Source organism: Ursus americanus, chromosome 1 (genome assembly GCF_024610735.1).
Source record: "Ursus americanus isolate L20-20 chromosome 1, mUrsAme1.1.p, whole genome shotgun sequence".
NCBI lineage: Eukaryota > Metazoa > Chordata > Mammalia > Carnivora > Ursidae > Ursus > Ursus americanus.
This window is the reverse complement of record NC_142127.1, coordinates 10,028,284-10,038,649: the sequence shown is the minus strand read 5'-3', so window position 1 is coordinate 10,038,649 and position 10,366 is coordinate 10,028,284. Positions and strand designations below refer to the sequence as shown.

Genomic DNA, 10,366 nt, shown 5'->3' with positions numbered 1-10,366 from the left:
AGGAAGAAGCAGGCTCATAGCGGAGGAGCCTGATGTGGGGCTCGATCCCATAACGCCGGGACCACGCCCTGAGCCGAAGGCAGACGCTCAACCGCGGTGCCACCCAGGCGCCCCGATACTAATACTTCTTGAAACAATATTTCGGTGTGTTCGCCCTAAAGCAATAGATAGTGAGATATCACTGTACAAGTATACCAAAAGTGATCCGATCCATTGTTTGTGGACCCTTGGTGTGTTTACACTGTGGGGCTCCTATGAATACTGTAGCTCTGAACAATTCTTATACATGTATATATTCATGAATATATATACATACTTCTGTTGGGCAAATATCTAAGAGTGGAAAGGCTGGGTCAAACTTCCTCCAGCAGTTTATGAGAGTTACATGTGTTCTACATCCTCACCAATACTTGGTATTTTTATTTTTTTACAATGTTTTAAATTTAAATTCAATTAATTAACATATAGTGTATTACAGGCTCCAGTGGTAGAGTTCAGTGATTCATCAATCTTATATAACACCCAGTGCTCATTACATCACAACACTTGGTATTTTTACATTTCAGCCATTTTGATGCTTGAGTTGTAATATTGTGGTTTTACCTTCTGCTAATTAATTTTTTCAGCATTTAAAAAAATAACACCAATCTCACTCTTCCAATGAATAAAAAGAGAAGGAACAGTTCACAACTCATTTTGCAAAACTGGTGTAACTTTGATATTAACAGCTACATTATATAATAAAGGAGTATTATAGACTAATATGAACAAAATTTGCAATTTTCCACATAAATTATTAATAAATTAAAACTAATATATGCATATACAAAAATACTCTTAAATGTTTATGCCAATTTAGGTTAATTTCAAGAATGTAAAGTATAAAGGAAAAAATCCATATGATCAATTCCCCAACGTATTAAAAAACAAAAACTTAGTGTACTAGGAATAGGAAAGATTTTCCGTAAACTGCTAAAAGATATTTACAGATACCTAAGGCATACATCATACCTAAAAATGAACTACTGAAAGTTTTCCCCTAACACTGGAAACAAGACAAGAATGTCCACTATCTGCAACTTTATTGTGCTTTGGTGGTGGTGTTTCCCATATAATTATTGATCACTTACATTTCCAGTTTTTAATCTCACTCTTTATATGGTTTGCCAGTTTGTTGACTTTTGCTAAAAATCTCCTGCGTGGGAAATATTTGTCAATTCCTCTTTGTAGGACCTGTCAACTATGTACTGTGTATGCTTTAACAGCTTTATTGAGATATATTTTCACATTTAAAGTGTATAGTTCATCCTTTTTATTGTACAGTTCAGTGGTTTTTGGTATATTGCAATATTAATTTTTGAATATTTTAATATATGTAACAAAATTTACCACTTTAACCATTTTTGAGTACATTTGAGTACATTTGAGTACCACTTTAACCATTTTTGAGTTACATTTTTGAGTACAATTCATTTGCATTGATTACAGTCACATTGTTTTGCAGCCATTACCACTGTCTGTTTCCAAAACTTTTTCATCACTCCGAACAGTGAATCTTCCTCCCTGCTGATTGAGGAGCCCGACCTGGGGCTAAATCCCACAACCCCAAAATCACAACCCAAGTCGAACTGAAGAGCTGGGTGCTCAACTGACTGAGCCTACCAGCCGCCACAACTCCTCATTCTTTAACAATTCTTTCCATGACAGTTCTAGCACAGGTTTTAAGTTTTCTGTTTCCTCCTTTCTCCATGCTGTAGACTTCTTTTCAGCCCAGATATACAATTAAAAGAATGTTTATTACATTTTATCCAGCATCTCTAGGGATTTTGTTGCAGAAAGTTCTTAGATTATCTGCTCTGCCATATTGCTGGAAAGGAAAGTTGGTAGTTTTAAATGGGTTGTACAAAGCAGTTGTGTATTTTCAGCTTAAAAATTTTTCCTTTCAGTTAAGGAAAACTAAGTATAAGTAGTCTTCCGTTGTTGATAATGACAAAATAATTTGTGGTGGCTGTAAGCATAGGCTCTTGGGCCAGATAATCTTGGTAGAATGTAAGTTCTGCTACTACCTGTGTGATCTTTAGAAGTATGTGTTTATTTTCTGTATCTCAGTTTCCTTATCTATTAAGAGTCTTAATAGGTCCTACCTCATAGGATTTTTATGATAATTAAATGAATCAATACATGTTCACTCACAATAGTGTCTGACATAGCAAGTATTCAGAAGGTGTTGTCTGTCTCTGTTGTTAATTATTACTCATTTTGCTAGCCATAATATTTACTACTTTTTTTTAAAGATTTTATTTATTTATTTGACAGCGAGAGACAGTGAGAGAGGGAACACAAGCGGGGGGGGGGGCGTTGGAGAGGGAGAAGCAGGCTCCCCGCCGGGCAGGGAGCCAGATGTGGGGCTCGATCCCAGGACACCGGGATCGTGACCTGAGCCGAAGGCAGACACTTAATAACTGAGTCACCCAGGCGCCCCCATAATATTTACTTCTTGAGGTTCCTTCCTCTTTATGCAAAACCTTTTCTCTAACTTCTGTATAGGAAAAAAAAAGCAGTTTTTTAGCTGTAGAAGACATAGTTTAAATGGAGTACCATAACATTTGTTTCCCTCCTTTTGTTTTATAAATTCATTCCGGGCAGAATAAAGAAGCTGTTGAGACACCTGGGTGGCTCTGTTGGTTAAGCATCTGCCTTTGGGTCAGGTCATGATCCCAGGGTCCTGGGATTAAGTCCCCCGTCGGGTTCCTTGCTCAGTGGGGAGACTCTCCTCCTTCTGTCTGCTGCTCCCCCTGCTTGTGTGCATGCTCTCTCTCTCTGATAAATAAATAAAATCTTTAAAAAAGAAAAGAAAAAGGTTAAAAAAAACAAGAAACCTTAAGCCCCCTACTAAATTTTACATTGTCCATCAATAAGTTACCTCCATTTCTTGTCAAAATCAGTGTGTGTTTATATGTTATCTCTTAAAGTTTATGTTGTCTCTTAAGAATCTCTCCTCACTTCAGGCTCCTAATGAAAATCCTTTTTCATCGTGTATGCTTCATCCAGGTATAATCAAAGTCCATCCTCTAAGAGCAGTATGCGTTTGACCTAAACATTATGAAAATAACTCTTTCCGGCAGCCCTTAAGTGTTCCAGCCTGCTTACCTGTTACATAATTGTCTTTTTCTTACGTGAAAACATCCCTTTTTTCATCTTCAGGAGAGCATCTTTAGAAGTAAGGGACCTCAGAGATCATCTAATTTAGTTGTTTTCAGACATTTTAAAGTGTGGAATCCTTTTTTTTTTTCTGCCATGAAGATACACATACACAACATGTTTGTGTGGGGAGGTGGGTGGGTCTGGTGGATCCATTACACCCACTATGGTTGAAGCAGGAAGCCTAAATTTGGCCTTTCCTCCCTCAATACACAGATGAACTAGTCTATTCCCATAGGTTAGAGTTGATGAACTGGCTACATACTAACTGGCCAAATAAGAATGTGGCCCATTTAGTATTTCCATTTTACTGTACTACCCTTCAAAGGATTTTTCTCTGCCATAGGTTTTGTAGTGCTGCTGCTTGGTATTTTCTTATAAACTTGTCTAACACATCTGTCCTTGTGCTTGGTCTGCCAATAGGAATCTCAGTTTCGCATGGCAGTTGTTACTGACTTAAAGTTCTAGTGGTAAACCTAGATAAGTTCTGTTAGGAGCAATTTCTTCATCTTTAAAGCAACTGTTTCTAGTGAGTTAGTTTCTGTGCAGATGCACTATCCCTTGTGCTTTAGAGATTTTCTCAAATGCCTTGTTTAACTGGTCCTCTTATGAAGTCAGAAAAACTGAGGAATCAGGAATGCTTGCAAAGGGACTTAAAAGCCCTATAAACTTAAATTTTTTTGTGTAGGCCGATTTGTCATTCACTTATTCAATTACCCAATATATTTTATTGCCTTCTTTGGCAGTCATTGTTCGACCTACTGGGGATTTTGGTACATGCCATGGTTCTTCCTCAACTGTTTCCTTACTCTTTTTCTGACCCTAGGCAAAGACATTTGCTTTATGGCTTCAGTATTTTTTACTTTCTGCAATTGAGTCTAGTTTCTGCCCTAGGAGTGAGGGCTGTGTGGAGGCCTCCAGCTTCTTGGCCACACCATCCTCTGTTTAAAAATCTCTAACACAGGGGCGCCTGGGTGGCACAGCGGTTAAGCGTCTGCCTTCGGCTCAGGGCGTGATCCCAGCTTTATGGGATCGAGCCCCACATCAGGCTCCTCTGTTATGAGCCTGCTTCTTCCTCTCCCACTCCCCCTGCTTGTGTTCCCTCTCTCGCTGGCTGTCTCTATCTCTGTCGAATAAATAAATAAAATCTTTAAAAAAAAAAAATCTCTAACACAGAGTTGAGATGCATGAGAAATGCTGGTGGCCTGCCCCTTCTGTGGAGATTCTGTATCACTTGACTAGCATCTAAGAATAGAGGGATTCCCATCTTGTTGGCCACACTGGAATGGAGCTTATATAGTATTGGCCTGGGAGGAAGAGAGAAAAAGTGGATCATGGCTCAAGTGCCACAGACTCTTCCTATTCTTACCAAGATTTAGTACAGTTTTTTGAATAAATCCTGTTTTATTTGTTTTATCCTCTTACTACAATTCCCTGAGAGTTTACATTGTTGGGGTTTGTGTGTGTTTTTGTTTGTTTTTTAATTATTTTCCTTAGCAATAGTTGTTTTGCTGGGTACTAGGTCAATGGAACTGCTTTCAGGGTATCATTACCTGGTTGGTTTTGAGCATCGAACCAGCCTTGCATCTCTGGAAAACCTCACTTAGTCATTGTGTATAATCCTTTGAGGATTGCTTAAGTCCATCTATTCATATTTTATTGAGGAATTTTGTGTTTATGTTCATGAGGAATATTTGCTTACAGTTTTCTTTTTTTGTACTTTGGCTTTGATGTTTGCGTATACTGGTTTCATGGAGCAAGTTGATTTTCTGGCGGTGGGTTGAGTAGAATTGTTCTTTTTTAAAATAATTTTTAAAAAACTTTTATTTATTTATTGGAAAGAGAGACAGAGAGAGTGCAAACAGGGGGAGGGAGAAAGACAAGCAGACTCTACGTTGAGTGTGGAGCCAGATGCGGGGCTCAATCCCATGACCCTGAGATCATGACCTGAGCTGAAATCAAGAGTGGGACACCCAACTGACTGAGCACCCAGGCACCCTGAGTAGAATTGTTCTTAATTCTTATTTAAATGTTTCTTAGAATTCTTCAGTTAAATCATTAGGCCCAGGAGACTTCAGTTTTGAGGTGGTGTGTGTGTGTGTGTGTGTGTGTGTGTGTGTGTGTTGTTTGTTTGTTAAGAGTTTTTTTAAAAGTATAGTATCATTAAAAAATAATTATGCAGGGCACCTGGGTCGCTCAGTTGGTTAAGTGTCTTCCTTTAGCTTAGTAGGTTTTTGCATTTTGAGGAATTAGTTTATTTCATCCAAATTGTCAGATGTATGTGTATAGGTATGTTTCTCTATTTACTAACCTTGTAAATGTTTTTGGAGTGTGTAGTGACATCCTTTGACATCCTTACTTTTAATTCTATAATTGGTAATTTGTGTATTCTTTTTTTCCTCTACTGGTCTTGCTAGAAGTTTCTCAATTTTATTAATCTTTTCAAAGAATCAGATTTTCATAGATTTCCTTTTTTTTTTTTTTTAAAAGATATTATTTATTTATTGGAGGAGGGGAGAGGGCATGCCCACAAGCAGGGGGGAAGGGCAGAGGGAGAGTGATATGCAGACTCTCCACTTAGCAGGGAGACTGACTAGAGGCTCAATCCCAGGACCCCCAGGGATTATGACCTGAGCAGAAGGCAGACACTTAACCGACTGAGCCACCCAGGTGCCACTACATAGATTTCTGCTCTTACCTGTATTTTACTCCTCCTTTCTGTTTATTTTGCTCTTTTTCTAGTTTTCTTTAGGAGGGCGCTCAGGCTATTTACTTGAGACCTTTCCTTTTTTCTAATGTAAACATTTAGGTCATAAATTATCTTTTCACCACTACTTTAGCCATATCCCACAGTCAAATTTTGATACGTCATTTTCTTTTTTCCAGTTTGTTGTTCTTTGTTATTTTCTTGAGTGTTCTTTATCCTGTGGAGTATTGAAAAATGTGTTCTTTTATTTCCAAGTGTTTTCCTTTCTAATTTTTTCTTAAATTTCTGTTACTGTTTTCTGCTTGATTTCATTATGATTATAGAGCACTGAGTTTAGTTTTCAATTTGGTAAGGTTTATTTAATGACCCAGGATATGGCCTGTCTTATGAATGTTCCATAGACAATTGAAAAGAATGAGTATTTTGATGTTAACTAGAGAGTGTCCTATACATGTCATTTGGATCCTGTTAGTTGATGTATTGTAGAATTCTTCTATATTCTTGCTAATTTTCTATTTAATAATTCTAGCAATTGCTAGATATTTGACATTGCCAGTTACATTTGTGCTTTTTCTATTTTCTAATTTTCTTTCCACTCTATTTTTATTTCATTTGCTTTCCAGCTATGTTCTTTGTGCATAAATATTTTCTAATGTCCTTTTTTCTGTCTGGTAAAATTATTTGCTCTCAAGTGTACTTTTTAAAATTGATGGTAGCATGATATATCTTTTCCTATCCCTTTGCTTTCAATTTACATATATTATTATATTTGAAGTTTTAAGTTTGTTGTAAATAGTAGGTAGTTAGATCATGGTTTTTTCCTGTTCTGTCAGTCTCTGCCTTTTCATTCATCTATTTAGACCATGTATTTTCATGTAATTATTTGTATGTTAGAGCTTTGGTGTGCTATTTTATTACTTGCTTTCTGTCTGTTATATTTTTTAATTTGTTTTTTTTTCTTCCCTTTCTAATAGATTATGTGAACATTTTTTAGAATCTCATTTTTATTGTAGTGTTTTTGAGAGTATGTTTTTGCATAGCTCTTTTTGGTGGTTGCTCTTGTTATTATGTTTTATATATACAAATTAAAGTAGCATAGTTGATGTTTGAACAACATGGGTTTGAACTGCGTGGGTCAATTTGTGTGTAGAATTTTTTAGATAAATGCAGTACAGGACCATAAATGTATTTTTTTCCTTATGATTTTCTTAACAACTTAGTATCTTCTTTTCTCTAGCTTACTTTATTGTAAGAATTCTGTATATAGTACATACAACATATAAAATGTGTGTTAATTGACTGTTTTTTGTTATCAGTAAGGCTTCTAGTCACCGGAGGCTGTTACTAGTTGAGTTTTTGGGGAGTCAAGAGTTATATGCAGGTTTCAACTGTGGGGCAGGGGGTGGAAGTTGGCATGCCTAATCCCTGTGTTCAAGAGTCAACTGTATATTGGTAACAACATTTTACTACCTTGAGTGAAGTATAGAAATCTTACCTGCCTTTAGGGATCTTTACCTTTGCCCCCACTTTATAATTGTCTTAATTTTTTTCTCTACATACATTGGGCAGCATGTCAATAAAGTTAAAATGTTTACTTTTAACTGTCAAATATAAATTAATCCTACAGAGAAGCATAGGTTTTTGTATTTTTCCTAATTTCTCCCACTCTGTAGCTCTTTCTTCTTTTCTGTTTTTCTAAGTTTCTTCATGTTATTGTTTCCTTTCTGACTGGAGAACTTCTTTTAGGTATTCCTTAAGTGATGGTCTATTCGTGATAAATTCTCTTAAATTTTTCTTTTTCTGAGAATGTTATTATTTACCTTCATTCCTATACCATATTTTCTCTTAATAGAGAATTCTGTGTTGATAGTTCTTTTAGCACGTGGAAAATACTATGTACAACTTCCTACTATCTATTCTAATTTGAATTGTCACTCCCTATAGGTAAATGTTTAATTCTTCTTGTAGCTGCTTTCACGATTTTTTCCTTTTTCTTTTTTTTTTTATTCTTTAAAAGATTTTATTTATGTGTTTATTTGAGAGTGAGAGAGAGAGATAGCATGCATGCAAGTGGAGAGAGGAGGAGAGGGAGAGGGACAGGCAGACTCTGCTGAGCACAGAACCCCACGCAGGGCTCAGGCCCAGGACCCTGAGATAACAACCAGAGCAGAAACCAAGAGCCGGACACCCAACTGATTGAGCCCCCCAGGCATCCATCCTTTTTCTTTTGTTTTCAGTAGTTTGATTATGATGTGTCTTGGGGTATATTTGTCTGGTTTCATTTTCTTTGGGATTCACTTGGATTCTTGAATTTGTGTTTTTACTTCTTGCTGAATTTGTGACAATTTCAGCTAGTATTTCCTCACATATTTGATTATCCTGAAACTCTTTCTTTTCTCTTTTAGGGACTCTAGGGACAAGACTGTTACATCTTTTTTCATTGTCTCTTATGTCTCTGAAGGTCTGGTTATTTTCTTTTTTTTTTCAGTCTGTTTTCTTTTTGTTGTTTAGATTGGGTAATTTCTGTTCATCTGTCTTGAAATTTATTGATTCTTTTCTTTCTCATCTTCATTCTATTGAGCACATCAAGTTAGTTTTTATTTTTATATTATATTTTTCAGTTATTTAATTTCCTTTTGGTTCCTTCATCTTATATTTATTTGCAGAAATATTCTAATTAATTTTTTTTGTTTTTTTTAAACAGCTTTCATTAATGGCTCTTTGAAATGTTCCTAGGATGGCTGCTTCAAAATCCTTGTCAGATAATTCCAACATCTGAGTCCTGTCAGTGTTGGCATCCGTTGATTGCTTTTTCTCACTCTAGTTGAGATTTCTCTGGTTCTTTGTATGAAGAATGCTTTTAGGTAGTATTCTAGACGTTTTGGGGCAATATTTTGTGAGACTGAATCATATTCAGTCTTCTTTTTTGCAGGAAGTCACCTTGGTAGCATACAGGTCCTGGCCAGCTTTTGTGGGTTGTGGTTCTAATGGTAGCTTGGTTTCCAGAATCTTTGTATAATTATTTTGTTCTATTTTCTGTGTATGTTATCCAGAGACTTTACTGAAGGCCATGCATGTAATCCACACTGTAGTTGAGTTTTAAAACCTTTTGCGCTTTTAATTTTGGTCAGTTTTACATGCAATTGATCATTGGTATCTACTATTTCAAGACTTAACTGTTCCTTTTCCTAGTTAACTCCTTTCCCAAATCATCCTCCTCCTTTCTGTTTGATAGATGACCTTGGATTTGGCAATTAATTCATAGAAATGACATCAAAAGAAATAAATGAATAAATTTGGCTTCACAAAAATTTAAAACTTTTGTGTATCCAAGTATATGATCAAGACACCTACAAATGGGAGAAAATATTTGCATCCCGATTATAAAAAGAACTTACAGAACTCAACAACAAAATGATTAACAGCTGAGTTTTTTAAAAGGGCAGAAAGGCACCTGGGTGGCTCAGTCGGTTAAGCATCTGCATCTTGATTTCTGTTCAGGTCATGATCTCAGCGGTATGATATCGAGCCCTGTGCATCAGGCTCTGCAGTAGGCATGGAGCCTGCTTAAGATTCTCTCTCCCTCTGCCCCTCCCCTCCAAAAATAAAATAAAATAAGCAAAGATCTTGATTAGACATTTCTCCAAAGATGTACAAATGACCAATAAGCACATGAAAAAAATCCTCAATATCATCAGTTTTTATGGAAGTGCAAATGAAGACCACATTGAAGTACTACTTCATACCTACTGGGATGGCTTTAATCAAAAGAATAGAAAATAACAAATGTTGGCAAGGTTTTAGAGAAATTGGAACCCTCATGCATTGCTGGTGGGAATGTAAATTGCTATAGCTGCTGTAGACAGGAGTTTGGTGGTACCTCAAAAAGCTAAACATAATTTCCATATGATCCATCAATTCCTCTTTGTACTTACCCAAAAGAATTGAAAGCAGTGTTCTTGGTAAGATGATTCACAGTACTGAAAAGTGGAAACAATCCATGCCATCAACTGACAAATTGTGATATATCCACATAATGGACTATTATTTAACCATTACAAAAGGGAAACTAAGGGTGGATACATGATACAACATGGATAAACCTTGAAAACGGTATGCTAAATGAAAAAAAGCCAGACACAAAAGGTTACAAATGTTTGGTTCTGTTTATGTGAAATGTCCATAGTAGATATATGAATAAAGACAGGAAGCACATTAGTGGTTGCTGGGGGGGGGGTATTGTTTAATGGGTATGATACTTTTTTTGGCGTGATGAAAATGTTTTGGAACTAGATAGAAGTGATGATCGCACAGTATTGTCAGTGTAATAAATGCCACTAATTTGTACAAAATGGTTGGTTTTAGATGATGTGAATTTTACCTCAATGAAAAAAAATGGAAAGAAAAAAGGAGTCCCCTAGCCAGGCTGCCACTTTGTTTTCACCTTTCAGAGTTTTC

At 36.3% G+C, this 10,366-nt stretch overlaps 1 protein-coding gene across 15 annotated transcripts in view; it reads left to right on the top strand.

Moving 5' to 3' along the window:
* The window catches only part of PTPN4 (protein tyrosine phosphatase non-receptor type 4), a 206,984-nt gene that overhangs the window by 70,096 nt on the left and 126,522 nt on the right, over positions 1-10,366 (top strand). The gene's annotated exons all lie outside the window — the stretch shown is intronic.